The sequence below is a fragment of the Pseudophryne corroboree genome, chromosome 2 (assembly GCF_028390025.1).
Source record: "Pseudophryne corroboree isolate aPseCor3 chromosome 2, aPseCor3.hap2, whole genome shotgun sequence".
Classification (NCBI taxonomy): Eukaryota; Metazoa; Chordata; class Amphibia; order Anura; family Myobatrachidae; genus Pseudophryne; species Pseudophryne corroboree.
This window is the reverse complement of record NC_086445.1, coordinates 590,410,381-590,435,169: the sequence shown is the minus strand read 5'-3', so window position 1 is coordinate 590,435,169 and position 24,789 is coordinate 590,410,381. Positions and strand designations below refer to the sequence as shown.

General features: G+C 45.6%; 1 long non-coding RNA gene across 1 annotated transcript in view; it reads right to left on the bottom strand.

Annotated features, from left to right (window-relative positions):
• Positions 1-24,789, bottom strand: part of LOC135037798 (uncharacterized) — a 124,860-nt gene that overhangs the window by 56,056 nt on the left and 44,015 nt on the right. The window contains exon 3 of the long non-coding RNA XR_010232283.1: positions 14,766-14,883. This is a non-coding gene — a long non-coding RNA (uncharacterized LOC135037798). The remainder of the gene's footprint in view (positions 1-14,765; positions 14,884-24,789) is intronic.

Below are 24,789 nucleotides of genomic sequence, written 5' to 3'. Positions count from 1 at the left end.
TTGTGCAGGATATTCCAGAATTTCCTCACATGCATCTTCCTCCGCCTCCTCTTGGGGAAGGCATTCGACTCATCCAACTGAAGAACAGCAGGTAGTGGATGCTTCTGTCTAAGGGAAGGAACTGGAGGAGACCTACTGGGAGATTCCGTAAAATGCACGATTCCCTCCATAGACTTTGCCAAAATTGTAGCCCAGGCCGGTTCTGTCCTATGGGATTTGGCTAATTCTGAAGATAAATTAACCATAGCTCTGGCCAGGGCCGAAGCCCAAGAAGGAGTCGGGGAGGATTCCTCAATATTATCTGCAGTATTACAAGACTCAAACAAAGTGGACTTCCCTTCAGAAGTAGTCTGAGTAAATTTGGTACTGCATATTGTGCAAACAAACAGCTTCTGAGAAGCCTTGGTGTTTGACCTGCCAGTCATGGTAACACACCCACTCACACACATAATAAAATACAGTGAAGAGTGAGGATAGTTTGAATAATTAGAGATCAGAAGGCAATGTGAAACAGAGGGAGAGATTCACACAGCCCATTCCAATAAAAAATCCCCTGCCTCCACCAACCAGTGCAACAACCCAGTGTACTCACAATCCTTTGGAAGGAGTGTAGATGAGATGTCCAACTTGTGGCAGCAGGATCCTTTTGAGACTGCAGCCTTTCTAATGGCAGCAGTGCAGATCTCTGACTAAAATGGCACCTGTGCTCTGCCTCGGTGGGAAGGACAGAGCATGTGAGGGAAGACAAACAGGAACTCCAGCAGGGACAGTAGAATGCCCGCAATGTGTGTACAGCCCTGCCGCGGCCCACCAGTGTAATGTGGCTGCCGCAATACAGAAACAGCCTGTGGGACTACTGAAAATAAGCGGGCCGCCTCAGGCTGTAGTGCTATGCCCTCTAGGTAGATGGGAGCAGCCGCTGATATATGACCGCATCGGTGATGGAGGTAGCGGTGAGCTTCCACTGAGCCACCGGGTCTCTGCTGCAGGACGCGGCGGCGGAGTGTGAAGGGGGGGGAGTAAGTGGGCAGCATACAGAACAGCTGAAAGTCTGCTGTGTATCACGTCCTGGGTCCCTGTGCACTCAGCTGGTGATTCCTGGGATGAGGTTACTGGACCAGAATGCCACAATAAACGAGAAGGACGAATATAGGACTTACTCATATACCACTAGAACCGAGTGTTGGTGAGACCTGCCCAGAGGCGCGGAGTCTAACCCACCGGAAGGTTTTCACCAGTGACCCCCTCCTATGGGGATTTGGGTTTTGCTGCTTCCGATAGGCAGGTCGCATCGCTCCGGACAGGTACCCAGAAATAGCTGAGGAATCCTACAAAGAAATAACTAGTGGCAGACTGATAATGAGAGAGTCTTTGATAAAGCTAAACTCTAAGAGTAACCGCTGAGAATCTCTTGAAGGTAAATGATATAGAAGTACTCCAAAGACTGGGAACTGGAGAACTTGAAAACACTTGAAGAAACAAACAATGGTGATCCAATGGCACTCGGTGCTTGAGAACTGGTGAACTTGAAAACACTTGAAGAAACAAATGATGTTTAACCAATGGCACTCGGTGCATGAGAACTGGTGAACTTGAAAACACAAATGATGTTTAACCAATGGCACTCGGTACTTGAGAACTGGTGAACTTGAAAACACTTGAAGAAACACTAAGTGATACACACATAGAAATGCTCTGGTAAATCACGTGGAGACACAGAGTGGAGCCTGGAACTTGGAACAGCAACACACAGCAGCATGCACTGGAGAAAGAAGTTGTACAGGTGACTTCCTGTTATCAGGATCCCACTTATATACCCTGAGACAGATAGCCATTGGATAGAGTAGTCAGCTGAGCACTTTCAGGGTTTCCATTAGGCATTACTGCTGTCAGCTGACTCTGAACATGGCTGCCCAGCGTTCTGTAAACACCTAGCATTCCACAAGAGTGTAACCTAAGATGAACAGAAGCGTGATTCACGGCCTCGGATGGCGCCGCAGCCCGCAGCTGACGACTGACAGCACCCATGAGCCGCGGATACCGGCATAATGGTTAGTAATGGCTGGCTCTAGTCAGGATCCTGACACCGTGCAGTACTCACAAATAGACGCTTTCTCCTTGTCCTCGGTGGGGTAGTCAACTCCTTTAATGAGGGGCTGCAGATTTCCAAAAAGTCATGGCAGGTGTTTTTGGAAAATCTCTGACAACCGTCCTGACAATGTGTCAGGGCACCCTGTACCCTGACTCCTACTTTTGATATAAGTGGGGAAGGGTCACAGAATGAATGTACCTGTAAGTAAAAGAAAATAAAATAATCTAATAAAAATGCTGGAGCATAGTCCAGTATGACCAGCTCCCAAGGCACATTTTTCTAACTGGGGGCTGATGGGCAGTATAGGGGGAGGAGCTTCACACTTTTAAATTATTATAGTGCCCAGCTCCCACTAACCATGCCTCTATACTCAGTGTAATCCTTCCAGTGTCCCCTGGTGGATGAATAAGAAAGGTGGTTGTACTCTGAGTACGCCCTGAACAAATGTTTGTACTTCAGGTAGGAGGGCCAGTCTACGGTGAAGAATGATTGAAGGGGTGGAGATCTGTACCCTCAAGGAACCAGGACCGAGGCCAGCTTCCAGCCCATCTTGTAAAAAGAGCAACAGTCGAGAAAGACAAAATTCTCTGGATGAAAAGCTCTTTCCATTACACCTTGCTATATAAGACCACCAGATGCGGTGATAGTGTGTAGCTGTGACAGGCTTCCTAGTGCACATCATAGTAGGTATGACTGCCTCTGGAATCCCCCTGCTTCTTAGTATGGTGACCTCAAACTAGCTGCACTAAACTGGGGTGCACAAACGGGCCCTACTGCTGAAGATCCGGACGAAGTGGTAGGGTCCAAGGTCCGTCCGCCAGTAGCATTTGAAGGTCTGAGAGCCAACTTCTTCAAGGCCAGTCTGGAGCCGTCAGAATCATTCTGATGGACTTGTGTTTTATGCATTTCAGTACCCGAGGAAGCATCGGGATTGGTGGAAAAAGACAGACGAGAACGTAAGGCCAGGGAACTGTGAGAGCGTCCACTGCCTCTGCTGCTGGATCTCTTGTTCTTAACACGTACCTTTTTAGTTGATTATTCAGCCGTGATGCCATGAGGTCTACCTGAGGACACCCCCTCCATCGAAAGAGGGCCTGAAAAACCTCCAGGTATAACGTTTATTCTCCAGGGTGAAGATCCTGGTCTGAGTTCCAAGACATTTATGGGCAACCTGCTCTCCTAAGTTGACCAATGCCCCTGGAATTGAGAGTCTAGGAGTACTGCGCCCCAGCCTCTCAGACTCGCATTGTTCTTCAGAATTACCCAATTTCAAATATCGAATCGTCGGCCCGCTATCAGATTATTAATCTGGAGCCACCAGATGAGAGACAACCTGGTTTGAGGAGACAGCTGGACTGTCAATGTAGGCGTGAGCCTGACCATTGTGATAGCAGGTCTAGTTGAAATGGTCTGGAGTGGAAGTGGCCTAGTTGCAGTGCCTCAAAGGCAGCAACCATCTTCCCTAACAGTTGGATGCAAAGATGTAATGACACCCATTTTGGTTGAGAACCAACTGGACCATCTGACGAATGTCATTTCCCTTGTTCACTGGCAGAAACGCGCGCTATAAATTTGTATCTAAGATCAATCCCAGAAATTGAAGTCTTTGAGATGGTGGAAGGTTCGACTTGAAGGTTTCTTGAAATTGATTATCCATCCATGCTGTATCAAGTCTGGTACTTCAGTAGGGCATGTTCCAAAACGATATGTTCTGAAGGCACCTTGAGCAATAGGTTTTCTAAGTATGAAACAATGGTTACACCCAGAGATCTTAGGTGTGCCACCCTGACTGGCATGACCTTGGTAAAGACACGGAATGCTGATGATAAGCCGAATGGCAGTGCCCGAACTTGATAGTGATCCTGTAAAATGGCAAACTGTAGAAACTCCTGATGCGGTTCACAAACCGGAATGTGGATATACAGTACAGTATGCATCCTTGATGTTCATTGATATTAAGAACTCCGCTGGTTCTAAGTTAGCAATTACCGACTGGATAAATTCTATCTTGAACCGATAAAATGTCAAGTAGTGGTTTAAGGACTTCAAGTTTACAATTGGCTGTACTGATCAGTCTGGTTTTGAAACTACAAAAAAGGTTGTAGTAAAACGCCTGACTTCTTTGATGGACCCGGTACTGGTGTCAAAACCCTCGATAGGAGGAGAGACTGAAACGCCTCCTGCAAGACTGCTGTCCTGTCTGGGTACTCCGAAAGATCTGTTGTGAAGAACTGGTTTGGTGGAAAACCTGTCAAATCTATTTTGTAGCCTACTGAAACTAAATGGTGAATCCACGGATCTGTGGAAGTCTGTCTCCAAATTATTTGAAATGTTTGCAGACGGGGGGCGGAAGACCGTCATGACACCTATTTTTCAGCAGGTTTGGTCTCCTGACGGCGTGCAGCCATTTGAGGGTGACCTCTTCCTCTGCCACCTCTAATGTTTGTAGTTTTGTCAAAGCTGTCCCTGGTGACAGCGAAACACGTAAGGACTCAAAGCTTGGACCTGAGGACTTTATTTGACATCCAGACAATCGGATTAAAGCTCCCTCACTTGTGCGCTGGAACAATTGCCATCGGACTATCGCTAAGGGAATCAAATCTCTCCAGGATTGGTAACTATTTTTTGGAATAGACTGTCCCATCAACAAAAGGCTAACTGCATATAAGGTCCACTTACCACTGGATTTATTGACATTGTCCCTTTATGTTCAAGACATTCACCAGAGACTGTTTTTTGTATATATAAACAAGCTCCGTTGTTTTTTTTACCATTTGTTCTCAAACTTGCCGAGTATTATTGAGTACTTTTAATGTGATTATTAATAAATTTCATATGATCTCTTTTATCACATACACCTGTCTGCTTATGTTAGTTTGTTAGTGCTGTTAATGTATCTGTTTTTTTGCCAATGTTATCAGTGTCTGGAATATTACAAGATTCACACAATATGGACTTCCCCCCAGGATTTGTATGAATACATTTCGTCCTGCATTTTGTGCAGACAATTAGTTTCTAAGAAGCCTTGGTGTTTGACCTTCCAGTCATTGTTACAAACACGTGTGTCAAAAGAGTTTGTGCCAAATACACAAATGAGCACTCTATAATACAAGGCAACATATCAGTTCATCCTCAAGTATTAATTTCAAAAGAAAAAAGAAGGAAATTTGCATATAGTGAAACACAGTTTTACTATACAAACACATATAGCACAAAGTAAATCGACAAATGGACATCCACAATGCGGGAATCCTGAAGTGTTCCAACTGCAAGAATTACCAACTAAAGGTGAGAACTGTATACGGGCAGTTCTTAGAAGCATATGAGCTGTTACACCTGGGCAAGCGGCATGTTCTAATCACCGTTACCCAGGTCCTCCAGAGTGGTCACAGCTGTTTTCCCACAGCAAACCAACGCGTCTCGACCCTGCAAAATGGGTCTTTACAAGGCAAAGTGTCCCAGGTATATGTCCGTCCGTGCACCTCTGTCCTTTTAAAACCCCCTTTACCCACTCCACAAGCGGCGGGCACAGGTGGCTCCTATACATTAATTAGAACTACATGTCCCATGAGCACGTGACGAGCCCAGCCACTGTCCGTTGAATCTCCTCTGATGCACATCCGCTTTGTCTTTTACTAGCGGTACGTCATATCCAGCTTTACAATCACCATGTTAATTTATCTCCACTATGGTGGCCAATCCCGGGATCAGGATAAGCGGGATCCCGGGATACTGACCTAAAATTGGCCGGGATTTAATCCCGGGATTGGCCACCACCTTACTTTTGTCTATTCCGGGCAGCTTTGAGCGTGCTCAGGAGGCTCATACGCTGCCTAGCTCCCCCTGTTTAGCTCCTCCAGGCCCTGGCTGTGCGCACTGCGCAGCGTGAGCAAACCGTCCTCCGGAACTCCCTGCCTGCACTGCCCCACATCTCACCTCTGCTCAGTAAATGACATATTGAATCCCGGGATGGATCATTTTTCAATCCTGATACCCGGGATTGAAAAAATGGCCCAGGATTGGCCACCCTAGTCTCCACACTGTAAACTAATGGCAATGTTGCTTTCATTTTCCATCAATCTGGCATCAGTGTGGCATCAGTACAAGTAATTTAATTAACTGGGTTTTCCATGGATTTATATTGGGATTTTCATATAAAAGAATTAAAAACATATAATTTACATAAAAAATAAAGAATACATACAGGTAAAATATCTCATCAGAATATAGGCCACACCGAGCCCTTAAAGTGACCTGGTGCCCTGAAAGTGCTAGTCTTAAAGTCAGCGGTGTTTCTAGAGAGGAAGGGACCCGTGTGCAGAGTCCGTGTGTGGGCCCCCTCCTCTCCTGTAGCTGTCGCCGCCGCTGCTATCGCTCTCAGCACTGAGACTCTGGCACAGTGCCAGAGTCTACAGCACATGCGCAGGACTCCGAAAAATGGGCGCCATTTTTCCGGAGTCCTGCGCATGTGCTGTAGACTCTGGCACTGTGCCAAAGTCTCTAGCGCTCAGTGCGCTAGCAGTGGCGGTGACGGCTACAGGAGAGGAGGGGGCCCACACACAGTCGCCGATGGACGCCGGAAAGGTAAGTATAGAAGAAATGGGTGCAGTGTGTGTGGTGTGGGCTCCCTCTGGACCCAGGGGCCCGTGTGCACCGCACACACTGCACCCATTATAGATATGCCAGTGCTTAAAGTGAAAAGTGCATCTAAACCAATTACAAAAAAAATAAGATTTTACTTACCGGTAAATCTATTTCTCGTAGTCCGTAGTGGATGCTGGGGACTCCGTAAGGACCATGGGGATAGACGGGCTCAGCAGGAGACATGGGCACTTTAAGAAAGAATTTAGGTTCCGGTGTGTACTGGCTCCTCCCTCTATGCCCCTCCTCCAGACCTCAGTTAGAGAAACTGTGCCCAGAAGAGCTGACAGTACAAGGAAAGGATTTTGGTAATCCAGGGCAAGATTCATACCAGCCACACCAATCACACCGTATAACATGCGATAACAACCAGTTAACAGTATGACAAATAACAGAGCACCAGGTCAAACCCTGATGCAACCATAACTTAACCCTTATTGAAGCAATAACTATATACAAGTATTGCAGAAGAAGTCCGCACTTGGGACGGGCGCCCAGCATCCACTACGGACTACGAGAAATAGATTTACCGGTAAGTAAAATCTTATTTTCTCTAACGTCCTAGTGGATGCTGGGGACTCCGTAAGGACCATGGGGATTATACCAAAGCTCCCAAAATGGGCGGGAGAGAGCAGATGACTCTGCAGCACCGATTGAGCAAACACAAGGTCCTCCTCAGCCAGGGTATCAAACTTGTAGAACTTTGCAAAAGTGTTTGAACCTGACCTAGTAGCCGCTCGGCAAAGCTGTAATGCCGAGACCCCTCGGGCAGCCGCCCAAGAAGAGCCCACCTTCCTAGTGGAATGGGCCTTAACTGATTTTGGCAGCGGCAATCCAGCCGCAGAATGAGCCTGCTGAATCGTGTTACAGATCCAGCGAGCAATAGTTTGCTTTGAAGCAGGAGCACCAAGCTTGTTGGAAGCATACAGGATAAACTAAGACTCTGTTTTCCTGACCCTAGCCGTTCTGGCTACATAAACCTTCAAAGCCCTGACCACATCAAGTAACTCGGAATCCTCCAAGTCAGTAGTAGCTACAGGCACCACAATAGGTTGGTTTATATGAAAGGATGAAACCACTTTCGGCAGAAATTGTGGAAGGGTCCGCAATTCTGCTCTATCCGCATGGAAAACCAGATAGGGGCTTTTATGTGACAAAGCCGCTAACTCTGACACACGCCTAGCCGAAGCCAAGGCTAATAGCATGACCACCTTCCACGTGAGATATTTCAACTCCACCGTTTTGAGTGGTTCAAACCAGTGGGATTTCAGGAAACTCAACACCACGTTAAGATTCCAAGGTGCCACTGGAGGCACAAAAGGGGGCTGAATATGAGCACTCCCTTTACAAACGTCTGAACTTCAGGTAGAGAAGCCAACTCCTTTTGAAAGAAAATGGATAGGTCCGAAATTTGGACCTTATTGGAACCCAATTTTAGGCCCAAATTCACTCCGGACTGTAGGAAGTGAAGGAAACGGCCCAGCTGGAATTCCTCCGTAGGAGCATTCCTGGCCTCACACCAAGCAACATATTTTCGCCATATATGGTGATAATGTTGAGCTGTCACGTCCTTCCTAGCCTTTATCAGCGTAGGAATGACCTCATCCGGAATGCCTTTCTCTGCTAGGATCCGGCGTTCAACCGCCATGCCGTCAAACGCAGCCGCGGTAAGTCTTGGAACAGACAGGGCCCCTGTTGCAACAAGTCCTGTCTTAGAGGAAGAGGCCACGGGTCCTCTGTGAACATTTCTTGCAGATCTGGATACCAAGTCCTTCGTGGCCAATCTGGAACAATGAGTATTGTTCTCACTCCTCTTTTTCTTATTATCCTCAGCACCTTGGGTATGAGAGGAAGAGGAGGAAATACATAGACCGACTGGAACACCCACGGTGTCACCAGGGCGTCTACAGCTATCGCCTGAGGGTCTCTTGACCTGGCGCAATACCTCTGTAGCTTTTTGTTGAGGCGGGATGCCATCATGTCCACCTGTGGCAGTTTCCACCGACTTGTAATCTGTGCGAAGACTTCCTGATGAAGTCCCCACTCTCCCGGGTGGAGGTGGTGTCTGCTGAGGAAGTCTGCTTCCCAGTTGTCCACTCCCGGGATGAACACTGCTGACAGTGCGCTTACGTGATTCTCTGCCCAGCAAAGAATTCTGGTGGCTTCCGCCATCGCCACTCTGCTCCTTGTGCCGCCTTGGCGGTTTACATGAGCCACTGCAGTGATGTTGTCTGACTGAATCAGAACCGGTTGGTCGCGAAGCAGGGTCTCCACTTGACGTAGGGCGTTGTATATGGCCCTTAGTTCCAGGATGTAGATGTGAAGGCAAGTCTCTTGACTTGACCACAGACCTTGGAAATTTCTTCCCTGTGTGACTGCACCCCAACCTCGGAGGCTTGCGTCCGTGGTCACCAGGACCTAGTCCTGAATGCCGAATCTGCGGCCCTCGAGAAGGTGAGCGCTCTGCAGCCACCACAGGAGTGACACCCTGGCCCTGGGGGATAGGGTGATTAACCGATGCATCTGAAGATGTGATCCGGACCACTTGTCCAGTAAGTCCCATTGAAAAGTCCTCGCATGGAACCTGCCGAAGGGAATGGCCTCGTATGATGCCACCATCTTTACCAAGACACGAGTGCAGTGATGCACTGACACCTGTTTTGGTTTTAATAGGTTCCTGACCAGTGTCATGAGTTCCTGAGCTTTCTCCATCAGGAGATAAACCCTTTTCTGGTCTGTGTCTAGAATCATGCCCAGGAAAGGCAGACGAGTCGTAGGAACCAACTGCGGCTTTGGAATATTTAGAATCCAGCCGTGTTGCCGTAACACTTCCAGAGAAAGTGCTACGCTGATCAGCAACTGCTCTCTTAATCTCGCTTTTATGAGGAGATCGTCCAAGTATGGGATAATTGTGACTCCTTGCCTCCGCAGGAGTACCATCATTTCCGCCATTACCTTGGTAAATATTCTCGGTGCCGTGGAGAGACCAAACGGCAACGTATGAAATTGGTAATGACAATCCTGTACCACAAATCTGAGGTACGCCTGATGAGGTGGATAAATGGGGACATGAAGGTATGCATCCTTTATGTCCAGAGACACCATAAAATCCCCCCCTTCCAGGCTTGCGATGACCGCTCTCAGCGATTCCATCTTGAACTTGAACCTTTTCAGGTATATGTTCAGGGATTTTAAATTCAATATGGGTCTGACCGAACCGTCCGGTTTCGGGACTACAAACATGGTCGAATAATAACCCCTTCCTTGTTGAAGGAGGGGAACCTTGACCACCACCTGTTGAAGATACAATTTGTGATTTGCAGTTAACACTATTTCCCTCTCGTGGGCGGAAGCTGGCAGGGCCGATTTGAGGTATCGGTGAGGGGGCATCTCCTCGAATTCCAGCTTGTATCCCTGAGACACAATATCTATTGCCCAGGGATCCAACTGGGAGTGAACCCACTTGTGGCTGAAATTCCGAAGACGTGCCCCCACCGGGCCTAGCTCTGCCTGTGGAGCCCCAGCGTCATGCGGTGGATTTTGTAGAGGCCGGGGAGGACTTCTGTTCCTGGGAACTATCTGTGTTGTGCAGTTTCTTTCCTCTGCCCTTGCCTCTGGCAAGAAAGGACGCACCTCGGACTTTCTTGTTTTTCTGTGATCGAAAGGACTGCATTTGATAATACGGTGCTCTCTTAGGCTGTGAGGAAACATATGGCAAAAAATTTGACTTTCCAGCAGTAGCTGTGGAGACCAGGTCCGAGAGACCCTCCTCAAACAATTCCTCACCCTTGTAAGGTAAAACCTCCATATGCCTTTTTGAGTCGGCATCACCTGTCCATTGCTGAGTCCACAGGACCCTTCTGGCAGAAATTGACATAGCATTTATTCTAGAACCCAGTAGACTAATGTCTCTTTGAGCATCTCTCATATATAGGACAGCGTCTTTAATATGCCCCAAGGTCAACAATATAGTATCCTTGTCTAAGGTATCAATTTCCTCAGACACGGTATCCGCCCATGCTGCTACAGCACTACACACCCAGGCCGACGCGATCGCCGGCCTCAGTAAGGTACCTGAATGTGTATAAATGGACTTCACGGTAACCTCCTGTTTGCGATCCGCAGCATCTTTGAGGGTAGCCGTATCCTGTGACGGCAGGGCTACCTTCTTGGATAAGCGTGTTAAAGCTTTGTCCACCTTAGGGGATGATTCCCAGCGTAACCTGTCCGTTGGTGGGAAAGGATACGCCATAAGAATCCTTTTGGAAATCTGCAGTTTTTTATCTGGAGATTCCCTAGCCTTTTCACATAACTCATTTAGCTTGTGTGAGGGGGGAAAGGTTACCTCCGGCTTCTTTTCCCCATACATATGTACCCTCTTTTCAGGGACTGGGATTTCCTCTGTGATGTGCAACACATCCTTAATTGCTATAATCATATAATCGGATGGATTTAGCCAATTTTGGCTGTAACTTTGCATCATCGTAATCGACACTGGAGTCAGAATCCATGTCGGTATCTGTGTCAACAATTTGGGATAGTGGGCGCTTCTGAGACCCTGACGGCCTCTGCGACATAGGATCAGGCACAGGGTTGGGACTGAGGCTACAGCTTTTTCTAACCTCTTATGCAAGGAATTAACATTATCATTTAAAATCTTCCACATATCCATCCAATCAGGTGTCGGCGCCGTCGGCGGAGACACCACATTCATTTGCTCCCGCTCTGCTTCCACATAGCCTTCCTCATCAGACATGTCGACACAAGCGTACCGACACACCACACACACAGGGAATGCCCTTTTTGAAGACAGTTCCCCCACAAGGCCCTTAGGAGAGACAGAGAGAGAGTATGCCAGCACAAACCCCAGCGCTATAAACCCAGGAATAACACAGTAACTTAATGTTAACTCAGTAGCTGCTGTTTATATATTGTTTTTTTGCGCCTAATTATGTGCCCCCCCTCTCTTTTTACCCTCTTCTACCGTGTATCTGCAGGGGAGAGCCTGGGGAGCTTCTTCTCAGCGGAGCTGTGGAGAAAAAATGGCGCTGGTGAGTGCTGAGGAAGAAGCTCCGCCCCCTCGGCGGCGGGCTTCTGTCCCGCTTAAATATGCAATTTTTGGCGGGGGCTCATACATATATACAGTGCCCAGCTGTATATATGTTTAACTTTTGCCAAAAGAGGTCCCAAATGCTGCCCAGAGCGCCCCCCCCCCCCCCTGCGCCCTGCACCCTTACAGTGACCGGAGTATGTGATGTGTGTGGGAGCAATGGCGCACAGCTGCAGTGCTGTGCGTTACCTCAGTGAAGAACGGAGTCTTCTGCCGCCTGTGAAGTCTTCTTTGCTTCTCATACTCACCCGGCTTCTGTCTTCCGGCTCTGCGAGGGGGACGGCGGCGTGGCTCTGGGATCGGACGGCGAGGGTGAGATCCTGCGTACGATCCCTCTGGAGCTAATGGTGTCCAGTAGCCTAAGAAGCAGGACCTAGCTTCAGAGAGTAGGGCTGCTTCTCTCCCCTCAGTCCCACGATGCAGGGAGTCTGTTGCCAGCAGAGCTCCCTGAAAATAAAAAACCTAACAAAATACTTTCTCTCAGTAAACTCAGGAGAGCTCACTGAAAAGCACCCAGCTCGTCTGGGCACAGTATCAAACTGAGGTCTGGAGGAGGGGCATAGAGGGAGGAGCCAGTGCACACCAGAGCCTAAATTCTTTCTTAAAGTGCACATGTCTCCTGCGGAGCCCGTCTATCCCCATGGTCCTTACGGAGTTCCCAGCATCCACTAGGACGTTAGAGAAAAACAGTTATAAAAACCATTTGACTTCAAAGTCCAGGTTCAGACCTCCTGGCTTTAGCGTTCCTAATTCATATATGGCCTTCATTTATACCTTTGCTAATTGAGTGGGCGGTCTATCTGACGCCAGTGACCTTTCACCCATCGGATCCCTACAGATCTTTTCATGCCTGACGGGCATTTGTTATGACGAGTTCTAAAATGATCTGAGCATGTGTTTCTAAACCTCCTCTAATATTTCTCAAATGTTCACTAAATCAAACTTTGAGGGGTCTGGACGTTCGTCCAATGTAAAATAATACGCAGTCGCATTTGATTGCGTACACAACATTTTTGGTATTACATGTAATGAAATTTTTGTCATTGATCATTACTTCGCTGATCTTATTTTTTCCATCACTTTTTATAGGGCCTAATTCAGAGTTGATCGCAGCAGCAAATTTGTTAGCAGCTGGGCAAAACCATGTGCACTGCGAGGGAGGAAGGGGGGTGGGGGGGAGGGGCAGATATAACATGTGCAGTGAGAATTAGATTTGGGTGGGGTGTTTTCAAACTGAAATCTAAATTGCAGTGTACAAATAAAACTGCCAGTATTTACTCTGCACAGAAACAAAATAACCCACCCAAATCTAACTCTCCTGCAGTGCACATGGTTTTGCCCAACTGCTAACAAATTTGCTGCTGCGATCAGTTCTGAATTACACCCATAGTCCGGCACCCAATGCACATACCGCATCTAAAAAACTCTTTAGATTTAACAGTGGGAAGTGATCTCACAGGAGGCAATGCACTCCTCACCAATGCTGTACTAAGGTTTGGTCCTCTTTTATAAATGCACTTAGGCTTCATTGGGAGCATTTTGCTCACTGTGAGATCCCCTCAAGATAATCCAATGCTTCCCCAATGTTTTTTATATTTCCCTATACTGATTGTTAGATGAGGTTATGAAAGCCCATCATAGGGTGTGGGTCCCCTATTATGCGGCTTGCTCTTATTTTTAAGTATGTTTTCTCTAGGTATCCTACCCACAATTCAGCATTCTCCTTTACTGTCTCAGGTGTGTACCCTGATGCTATCAAATTAATTTGCATTTCATGGGCCTGTTCATCATAAATACTGATGTCTGTACAATTCCTTCTCAAATGTCTCAGCTGTCCGCCTATGTACCCCAGCCAGTGAGGATGGTGACAGCTGTCACTTCTGAGGTAGGCATGGGAATCAGTTAATTCCTATAATTTTTTGTCTGGAGTGTTCCCTCCTTTTAGTAAACACACACATCTAAAAAATTCATGCAGTTGTCACTTATTTCAAAGGTAAAATAAATATTAATTGAATTCTGATTAAGATAATTTTAAAAAAACTCCTCTAGAAGTACCGGACCGCCACTCCAAATAAAAAACACATCATCAGGACACCAGGTTTGCTCTGAAGGGGTTATGGTTCCATATATGATTCCTTTCCCAAGACACCATAAAAAGATTAGCATAACTTGGAGTGAACCTGGTGCTCATTGCGGTTCCGATCTTCTGAAGGTAAAAATCATCTTTAAAGCAAAGTAAATATTAGTTCAAATAAATTGTACGTCATCAATTAATTCCTGTAAACCTGATTCTAAATCATTGTCTTCCAATGCCTCAGAATCCGCTTTAATACTGTCTTGATGGTTAATAACGGAATATAGTGACCGTACATCTACTGTTACCATAATGAAAGTATCATCCTAAACTTTGGTCTTCAGCAGATTAAAAAAGCCAGTGGTATCTTTTAGATGAGAGCGATTTTTCGCCACTAGAGGCTGTAAATGGAAATCTATATACTCCGACAGGTTTGAAGTTACTGAGTTTATTCCAGATACAATTATTTATTTATTTATTAACAGTTTCTTATATAGTGCAGCAAATTCCGTTGCGCTTTACAATTTGAAATAACAATAACAAACTGGGTGATAACAAACAGTCACAGAGGTAGGAAGGCCCTGCTCGCAAGCTTACAATCTATAGGGACATAGGCATGTGTACACAAGGAAAGGTGCTATCTTGCAATGGACCTCCCCGGTAGTCTAGTGTATGTGGATCTTTATGAATCTTTGGCAAAACACTCACACAGGTAGAATATATACAGTGAAGACTGAGAAGTAGTTAGAGACCAGAAAGTGATGTGAAACAGGGAGAGATCGCACAACTCCCTGTCAATAATGAATTTACTGCCTGCACCAACCAATGCAACACCCCAGTGTACTCACAGCTCTTTGGAAGGATTGTAGATGGGATGTCAGCCTGTGGCAGGAGACTCCTTGTAGACTGCAGCCTTATAGTGATAGCAGTGCTTGGTCTCTAAGGGAAATAGTGGCCGTGCTCTGCCTGCAGTGAGTAGAAAAACAAAACATGTGAGGGATGACTAATGAGAATCCAGAAAGGACTTGAGAAAAGCCCGCTTGGTGTATTCAGTCCCATGCTGCAGCCTGTCAGTCATATTGCTCTACCTTTTCTGTATCCCCTCTGCAGCAGTGCATAATCTATATGGCCACCACTATATAGGACTCTCCCTGCCTCCCCTCTGTGACCAATGTGACCCGCAGGCTGGCCTCTCGCAGTAGGGCTGTAGCCGCCCACCTGCTGTGTGCCGCCGTGTGTGAATGACCACGGTGGAAGCATATATGTAAACTGAGCATATAAATTCAAGACTAATCCCAACAGAATGGTTCCTTAGTGGCATAATTTGGTCTTTTCTCAGTATTCTAATGCTGGATTATAAAACAAAAAACTGGAGATCAGGCGCATATAGGTGTTGTTGTTCTAATGCAGCTGCTACAGAATTGGGGTTAGTCAGACCCAATAAATAGAAATACACAAAACAGCACAAGATAGCAGCGCTACTGGATTGCTATGATAAAATGTAAATTAGAAGGATTCAATGAAGACAAAAAGAGGATTTTGGTACTTACCGATAAATCAATTTCTCTGAATCCTCTAGGGGACACTGGAGTTCCATCTTAGACATTAGGGGTGTGAAGTCTGTGAACCGGAGGTGTGGCACAATCTCAAAAATTTGCATTGACTGCACAGCCGGCTCCGCCCCTTCACGCCCCTCATGCCTCAGTTTCGAAAATTGTACCGAGAGATGAGAGCAAGTACGAGAGCCTATGGCGAAGGAACCGAACCGTGCAACTTGCCCAACAGCATCCAATAACATCCTTAACAGATAACCAACGCTGCTGTACGAACTGTATAAACCAGAACCATATACACTGCAGGATTGACAGCACAGGGGCGGGCGTCCAGTGTCCCCTAGAGGATTCAGAGAAATGGATTTATCGGTAAGTACCAAAATCCTCTTTTCTCTTTCATCCACTAGGGGACACTGGAGTTCCATCTTAGACATTAGGGGACGTCCCAAAGTTATCCCCCAGGGAGGGAGTGCTGTCTGTTGCCTGCAAAACCAAACGCCCGAAATTGGCATCTTCAGACGCAAAGGTATCAAACTTATAAAATTTAGCAAACGTGTGAGCTGAAGACCACGTCGCCGCTCTGCAAAGTTGAGTAGTGGAGACTCCTCTGGCAGCTGCCCAGGAGGCACCCACTGATCTAGTGGTATGTGCACCTGTCCGCACTGGAACCTGTTTCCCACTGGAAATATACGCTTGTCTGATAGCCAGTCTAATCCATCTGGACAGAGACTGTTTAGAAGCCGGCCAACCCTTCTTTGGCCCATCATAAAGTACAAATAAATGATCCGACTTTCGAAATGCTGATGTAACCTGTACGTACACCTTTAAAGCTCGTACTACATCCAATGCCACATCCCCATCTGTTACGCTCTGGAAAGATGGGACCACAATAGGTTGGTTTACATGATAACCTGAAACAACCTTAGGAAGGAAATCTGCTCTTGTACGCAGTTCCGCTCTGTCCTTATGAAAAATCAAAAAGGGACTTTTACAAGACAAGGCTCCCAACTCCGAGACCCGTCTTGCCGAAGCTAAGGTTAACAACAACGTCACCTTCCAAGACAAATATTTTAGATCTGTCCGTAGTAATGGCTCAAACAAAGGTGATTTCAAAAATCCTAACACCAAATTCAAGTCCCAAGGTGCCGTGGGTGCTCGAAAAGGGGGCTGTATCCTTAGCACCCCTTGCAAAAAAGTTTGAATTTCTGGCAACAAAGCCAACTTTTGTTGAAACAGAATAGATAAAGCCGACAACTGAACCTTCAGGGATCCCAAACGCAGGCCTAACGCCAAACCTGCTTGAAGGAACAGTAACAATCTGGACAGGTGGAAGGATTTCGAATCCCAACCCCGTTCCTGACACCAGTCTATATACTTCTTCCAAATTCTGTAGTAATGCCTCGCTGTAACTGGCTTTCTAGCCGCAATCATCGTAGGGATGGCTCTTCTTGGTATCCCTCTGTCTCTTAAAATCCTGGTTTCAACAGCCACGCCGTCAAACGCAGTCTGTTCAGGTCTGGGTGAAGAAACGGTCCTTGCGATAGTAGGTCCTCTCTTTGAGGTAACCTCCACGGGTCTTCTGACAGTAATCCCTGCAGGTCCGAGTACCAACTCCTGCGTGGCCAATCTGGTGCGATTAGAATCGCCCACGCTCGCTCTCTTTTTAACCTCTTCAGTATCCTTGGTATGAGGGGGAAAGGTGGAAATATGTACACCCTTTCGTAATCCCAAGGAAATGTCAACGCATTGACTCCTTCTGCTGCAGTATCCCTTGTCCTGGATACATATCTGGGCAGCTGATGATTCTGTCTCGATGCCATGAGGTCTATCTGTGGAAGACCCCATCTCCTCACTATCATCTTGAAAATCCGCGGGTGAAGACACCACTCTCCCGGATGCATGTCTTGTCGACTGAGATAGTCTGCCTCCCAGTTTTCTACTCCTGGTATGAATATCGCCGAGAGTATGATGTTTCTCTTTTCTGCCCACAATAGGATCTTTGTTGATTCCTTCAACGCCATCCTGCTCTTTGTTCCCCCTTGACGGTTTATATAAGCCATTGTCGTGACATTGTCCGACTGTATTCTTACATACTGGCCTATGACCAGATCTTCGGCTAATAGGAGTGCGTTGTAAACAGCTCTTAGTTCCAGAATATTTATGGGTAAACTGCTTTCGTGAGACGTCCAACGTCCCTGAAATTGATGGTCCTCCAGGACGGCTCCCCAACCTCTCAGACTGGCATCTGTTGTCAGAATCCTCCAGTCCCATATGCCGAATCTCCTCCCTGCAGCGAGATTCTTGTGTATCAACCACCATGTCAGAGAGATACGTACCTGTGGTTGAAGTTTGATTCTCCGATGAAGTAGCCAGTGTGAACCTGCTCCTTGAGCAATGAGATTCATCTGAAAGGGTCGGGAATGAAGTATTCCGTACTGAAGAGCTTCGAATGACGCTACCATCTTTCCTAGAAGTTGTACACAGAGATGTAGAGACACAGTTTGTGTCTCCAGTACCTGAGTCACCAATTTCCGTATATCCTGAATCTTGGATTCTGGCAGAAAAATTCTCAATTTCACTGTGTCCAATATAAGCCCTAGGAACTGAATCCGTTGTGCTGGAATGAGGCTGGATTTCTTGAAATTCACAATCCAACCGTGTTGAATCAGGAATTGGTGAGATGTCTGAGCATCCTGTATCAGCTTCTCCCGAGACGAGGCCTTGATTAGGAGATCGTCTAGATAAGGTATTATAGTGATTCCTCTTACTCTCAATTCTGCCACCATGATCGCCATGATCTTCGTGAAGATCCTTGGGGCTGTTGATAGACCGAACGGTAGAGCTCTGAATTGATAATGATCCTTTACCAACGCAAACCGTAGGTAAGCTTGGTGGGGAGACCATATTGGGATATGCAGGTATGCATCCTTTATGTCCATGGATATCATGAACTCCTTGTGCTCTAGACCTGCAATGACCGACTGTATTGATTCCATCTTGAATTTGTAAATTCTTAGAAATTGATTTAAAACTTTTAAATTTAGAATCGGCCTGACTGTTCCGTCTGGTTTTGGCACAACAAAAAGACTGGAATAAAAACCTGATCCTCTCTGAGGGGTAGGAACTGGAACGATAACTTCTGATTGTAGCAATTTCTGAATTGCGGAAAGTAACGCCTTTGTTTTCTGAGGGCACCGAGGTAGTCCTGTCGTAAAAAATTGACTGTAAGGTCTCTCTTGAAACTCCATCTTGTACCCCTGAGAGATTATGCTGTTTATCCAGCTCTCTGGAGAGGTGATGGCCCATCTGTCCTGAAACCTCTCCAGTCGTGCACCCACCAGGGGAGACCCCAGGTGAGCTGGGAGACCGTCATGCCACGGTTTTCTCAGCAGGTTTATCCTGCTTCTTGTACGTTGCCTGTGGCCTGCCTCTACCTCTGCCCCCACGTGCTTGTCCACCAAAACCTCTACCTCGGCCTCGAAAGGACTGAGATCTGAAGGAATTAAACGTTGGTCCCGAATAACCTCTTTTAGCCTGTGGCGCGCTCCTTGTATAAGGAGTAGGAAGGAATGTAGACTTTCCCGCTGTAGCCTGGGAAATCCACTTGTCCAATTCTGGGCCGAAAAGCGTATCACCCGTAAAGGGAATAGCTTCCACCGCCTTCTTAGTGTCAGAATCCCCCTGCCATTCTCTAAGCCATAAGATTCTCCTTGCTGATACGGCCGATGCGGATATGCGTGATGCAATCCTACTAGCATCTTTAGATGCTTGACATAAATATGAAGCTGATTCACGAATGTGTTCCGCCAGATTAGTAATCTCTTCCAAACTATCTTCTTCTTCAATAGCTCGTATAATACGACTGGCCCATGCTCCCATGGCCTTGTTAACCCAAGCACAGATGAGAGTAGGTCTCTGTGCTGCACCTGCCGCTACAAAAATCGACTTTAAGGCCGTGTCAACCTTGCGATCTGAGACCTCCTTCAATGTCGTTACATTAGGTATTGACAAGATTGTCTTTTTTGATAATCTACCTAGGGAAGCATCCACTACCGGTGGATTTTCCCATTTATCCATTACCCCCTTAGGCAAAGGATACGTTGCCTGAAAACGCTTTGGGAATTGAAATCGCTTATCAGGTTGTTTCCAGGCTTCCTCCATCTGATTTTGGAGGGACCTGGGAATAGGAAACACTGCCGCACAAGGTTTCTGGGAATCGAATAAGTCGAATTCCTCAGGTTCTTTAACCTCCTCACCTTTAAAATCCAGTTTCTCCTTAACTGCCTCAATTAGGGAATCAATACCTGAGATCGCTGACTCCTCTTCTGTGGGATCAGCCTCCAGGTTAGTTTCAATCAACTCACCCTCCTCCGTATCCAGAAGGAGATTCTCTTCCGTTACCTGAACAACCGGCAGTGGTCTCTTGACTGCCTTGCGTACAATCTTAGTACAGAAGATCTGGCTTCCAGGTAAGTGCGCAAAATACCATAAGGAGCAGCCTATATCCAAAACACAGCAGGGGTATTCCCTCCACCCCCAACAATAGGTGCAACAATAAAAAGTGAGTGAATTGGAGAATGGCGCCCTTCTATCTCTATATAAAATATGATCTTTATAGGTAATAAAGAGTGAGTGAACAATATACGTTCCTTTATGTGGCTTGTATCATCAGCGTATAGTATATCAGGTTCTTCTTCTATCCACACAGCATTCTTTCTTTTGTTCAATTTTCTCTCCAAATACCCAAGAAATAGAGGGAAATGGACAGACAATAGTATAATACTGTTTTTATTTATTTAAAAAGACATCAAAGTTCCAATCTAAGTAAAATGACACACAGGTGACAAGGAAAATCCCAAAAAGTGGAGGTAATGTAATTACCGGATAGTAGGAGAACCGATCAAAGTTCTCAAACTCGCATGATGTAATAGCAATCTCAGGTAGCCACCCGGGTTAACAGCTCCCTGGAACCGGCAATCACCCTCGTCCACAGTCGTCTGGATAGTCCTTATCCCAGCACCAACGCGTTTCAGGTCTGTTCCAGACCCTTTTTCAAGGTAAGTGTGTCTGCATTCATTTCCTATATCTATTTATCTAAGCATCCCCCAATCAGAATAGGTGTATAATTTCCCAATAAACATCACCTGTTACAAAGATGGCAGCTCTCATACAGTTTACATGCGTAACCATGGAAATCGTCTTCAGCCCCCAATCATATGCAGCCTCATGGTCATGTGGCATAATCATGTGACATTAAAATCATGTGACCCACAACTTAATATCCTAATGTCAATCTTACAGTGTGGGCACTTCCGCCCTTAATTGCCGTCACTTCCGCCCTTGGAGAAAAAAGAGATGAACCTATATTCTTCACTATTGTCAGTGAAATGATCTTCTATGTTCCCTTAGAGGCTTATCCATCCAGCAGCATAACCTCCTACAGCTGCCGATCGTCAGTTAGAGACTGTTCCGTTCACGGCACTTCCGCCCTTACTGGTCCGCGGTCCATGCGTCATATCCGCTTCCGTCATCCGGCTGTATGGTTCTTTTGCGGCGGAGGACTAGGCACTTCCGCCCTTACCAGCGCATGTTATGTCGGACATTCCTAATCTCCTCTTGACCTTGTGGAGACGACGGAGTTAGTACTTCCGCCCTCACTTACTCCGCTGTTGTATTCTATATCCGCCCTCAATTAATCGCAGCATCAGGACAAATCGACACAATAAAGGCATGGCAGCATCCATAGATCTTTGGGCGATCTTTTGTCATCCACATGATATTTCACACATTTATCTTAAGTCCCCATTTTGGTGACAACATATCTTGATGGTTTTAACTACAATAAAAATAATAAAATAGTTTTTAAAAATTATGAATAATTGATTTCACAAGATCCCAATAAAAAGGGATCAGAATAAACAAAAAGGACATAACATCATATATAATACAATAAATAATTTACCATAAAAATCCCCCACTAGTAAGATGGGACATGAAAATACCGATTAAAAATCTATAAATGTGATTGACATCTATATGACAGAAAACATCCTACAAAAACCACTTCAACTCGAAGTCCGAGTTTAATCCATGAGGTATCAATGTATTGTATTTGTATATTAATTCCATCTCAGTTTTCGCCAGGCATTTTGCCAGGTCTTTATGTCTACGGCCACTCTCCACCCTCTTGATGCCCACAAATCTCACGATTTGTTTGGGGTCACAGTTGTGATGCTTTTTAAAGTGACTAGATAATGCATGGGTATCCAGTCCCCTCCTGATGTTCCTAAGGTGCTCTCCTACCCGTATCTTAACCTGTCTCGAGGTTCGCCCGATATAGAAGAGGTGGCAGGAACATTCGATGGCGTAAACCACATTTTTCACGTTACACGTGATGAAATCTCGTATTTCATGGATGGTCCCATTAATATCTAGATTTTCTAATTTCTTCCCACTGTCAGTGGTAATTTCTCTGCATCCTACACAAGACCCACATCTGTGGAACCCTTTAGTGCTTCTAATGCCCTCTTTTTTAATTGGGGGCAAATCACTTCTCACCAGTGTATTTTTCAGGTTGGGGGCTTTTTTATAGATGAACAAAGGTTGTTCTGGTAATACACTTCTTAAAACAGGGTCTTTCTTAAGTACCCCCCAATGTTTTCTAAAGGATTTCTCTATCATTTTATGTTGAACGCTATATTGTGTGATAAAGGCGTATTCGAACTTGTTAGATGTTTCTGTTCTGTGTTTATTTTCCAATAGAGTTTCCCGTTTCAAATGAGTGACACTCTCCTTAACCTTTTCCAACGAAGCTGCCTCATACCCACTATTTCTAAATCTATCTTCTAGTTGTTCTAATTGTTCCCTACAGACAACTTCATCGGAGCAGTTCCGTCTAATTCGTTTGAATTGGCTATTGGGGATGGAGTTAAGCCAATTCCCATGATGGCAGCTATTTTTGTCAATATAAGTCTGTGAGTCGGTGGGTTTTGTAAATGTCTTAGTGCACAAGATGCCATCCTTAATATAGAGGCTGATATCTAAAAAATTGACCTCAATATTGCTCACATTGAAAGTAAATTCAATATGACAAGGATTGTCATTGAGATAGATACAAAATTTATCAAGATCTTCTCTTTCTCCCTTCCACAGAAAGAGGACATCGTCGATATAACGTCTCCACGACACCAGGCTCGCCCCAAATGGGTGGGAACCCCATACAAAGTCGGTCTCCCATTTCCCCATAAAGATGTTAGCATAACTTGGGGCGAACCTGGTGCCCATGGCCGTGCCCACCCTCTGTGCAAAAAAATCTCCATTGAACATGAAGTAGTTGTTCTCCAGAATGAAACGAACACTTTCAATAATGAACTCCTGAGTCTTCACTTCTATATTACTTCTACTCAGAGAGTCTGCCACAGCCATAAGGCCAATCTGATGGTCGATGATGGTGTAAAGGGACTTCACATCAGCCGTCACCATATACATATCACTTTCCCATGTTAGTGTCTGTAACCAATTCAAAAGATCTTTCGTGTCTCGTAAATGCGATTTATTCTTCATTACCAGAGGTTGTAAATGGAAATCAATCATTTCCGAGAGATTTGCAGATATTGATCCAATCCCGGAGACAATAGGTCTACCGGGGGGATGCTGTGCGTCCTTATGTACTTTCGGCAGAAGGTAGATCACCGGGACTATCGGATCTTTATTCACAATAAACTCCTGCTCCTTTTTCGTGAGTACATTTATATCCCCATATTTTTTACTCAAATCTTCTAATTTCGCTAGAATTTTTGCCGTGGGGTCCGTCCTTAACTTTTGATAGGTTTCTCTATCACTCAGATGTTTCTCAACTTCAGAGACATACCAACTTCTGTCCATCACCACTATCCCTCCCCCTTTATCTGCAGGTTTGATAACCAGTTCCTGATTGTTTTTAAGTTGTTTTAATGCTTCTCTCTCCTTTATTGTAAGGTTACATTTGACTCCTTGGTTGTTAATACCCTTTAAGTCATCCTGTACCAGTGTGGAGAAGGTCTCAACGAAATTTCCTTTCATATGTTGTGGAAAAAAGATGGATCTTGGTTTAAAGGGGGTGGTGGCCTCTACATTGTTCGTGTCTATATCCGGTGTGCATTCTTTTGTTATGAAGAATTTTTTAAGACATAATTTCCGGATAAATTTATGTATGTCAACGAACGTGGAAAATTTGTTAATGGAGGTAGTGGGGGCATATTTTATTCCCTTCTCAAGAACTTTCGTCTCATATATAGACAAATTGTGAGAGCTGATATTAAAGATTTTAATGCCCTCTTTCTTCTGTCGATTTATACCCTCCATATGTCCGACATAACATGCGCTGGTAAGGGCGGAAGTGCCTAGTCCTCCGCCGCAAATGAACCATACAGCCGGATGACGGAAGCGGATATGACGCATGGACCGCGGACCAGTAAGGGCGGAAGTGCCGTGAACGGAACAGTCTCTAACTGACGATCGGCAGCTGTAGGAGGTTATGCTGCTGGATGGATAAGCCTCTAAGGGAACATAGAAGATCATTTCACTGACAATAGTGAAGAATATAGGTTCATCTCTTTTTTCTCCAAGGGCGGAAGTGACGGCAATTAAGGGCGGAAGTGCCCACACTGTAAGATTGACATTAGGATATTAAGTTGTGGGTCACATGATTTTAATGTCACATGATTATGCCACATGACCATGAGGCTGCATATGATTGGGGGCTGAAGACGATTTCCATGGTTACGCATGTAAACTGTATGAGAGCTGCCATCTTTGTAACAGGTGATGTTTATTGGGAAATTATACACCTATTCTGATTGGGGGATGCTTAGATAAATAGATATAGGAAATGAATGCAGACACACTTACCTTGAAAAAGGGTCTGGAACAGACCTGAAACGCGTTGGTGCTGGGATAAGGACTATCCAGACGACTGTGGACGAGGGTGATTGCCGGTTCCAGGGAGCTGTTAACCCGGGTGGCTACCTGAGATTGCTATTACATCATGCGAGTTTGAGAACTTTGATCGGTTCTCCTACTATCCGGTAATTACATTACCTCCACTTTTTGGGATTTTCCTTGTCACCTGTGTGTCATTTTACTTAGATTGGAACTTTGATGTCTTTTTAAATAAATAAAAACAGTATTATACTATTGTCTGTCCATTTCCCTCTATTTCTTGGGTATTTGGAGAGAAAATTGAACAAAAGAAAGAATGCTGTGTGGATAGAAGAAGAACCTGATATACTATACGCTGATGATACAAGCCACATAAAGGAACGTATATTGTTCACTCACT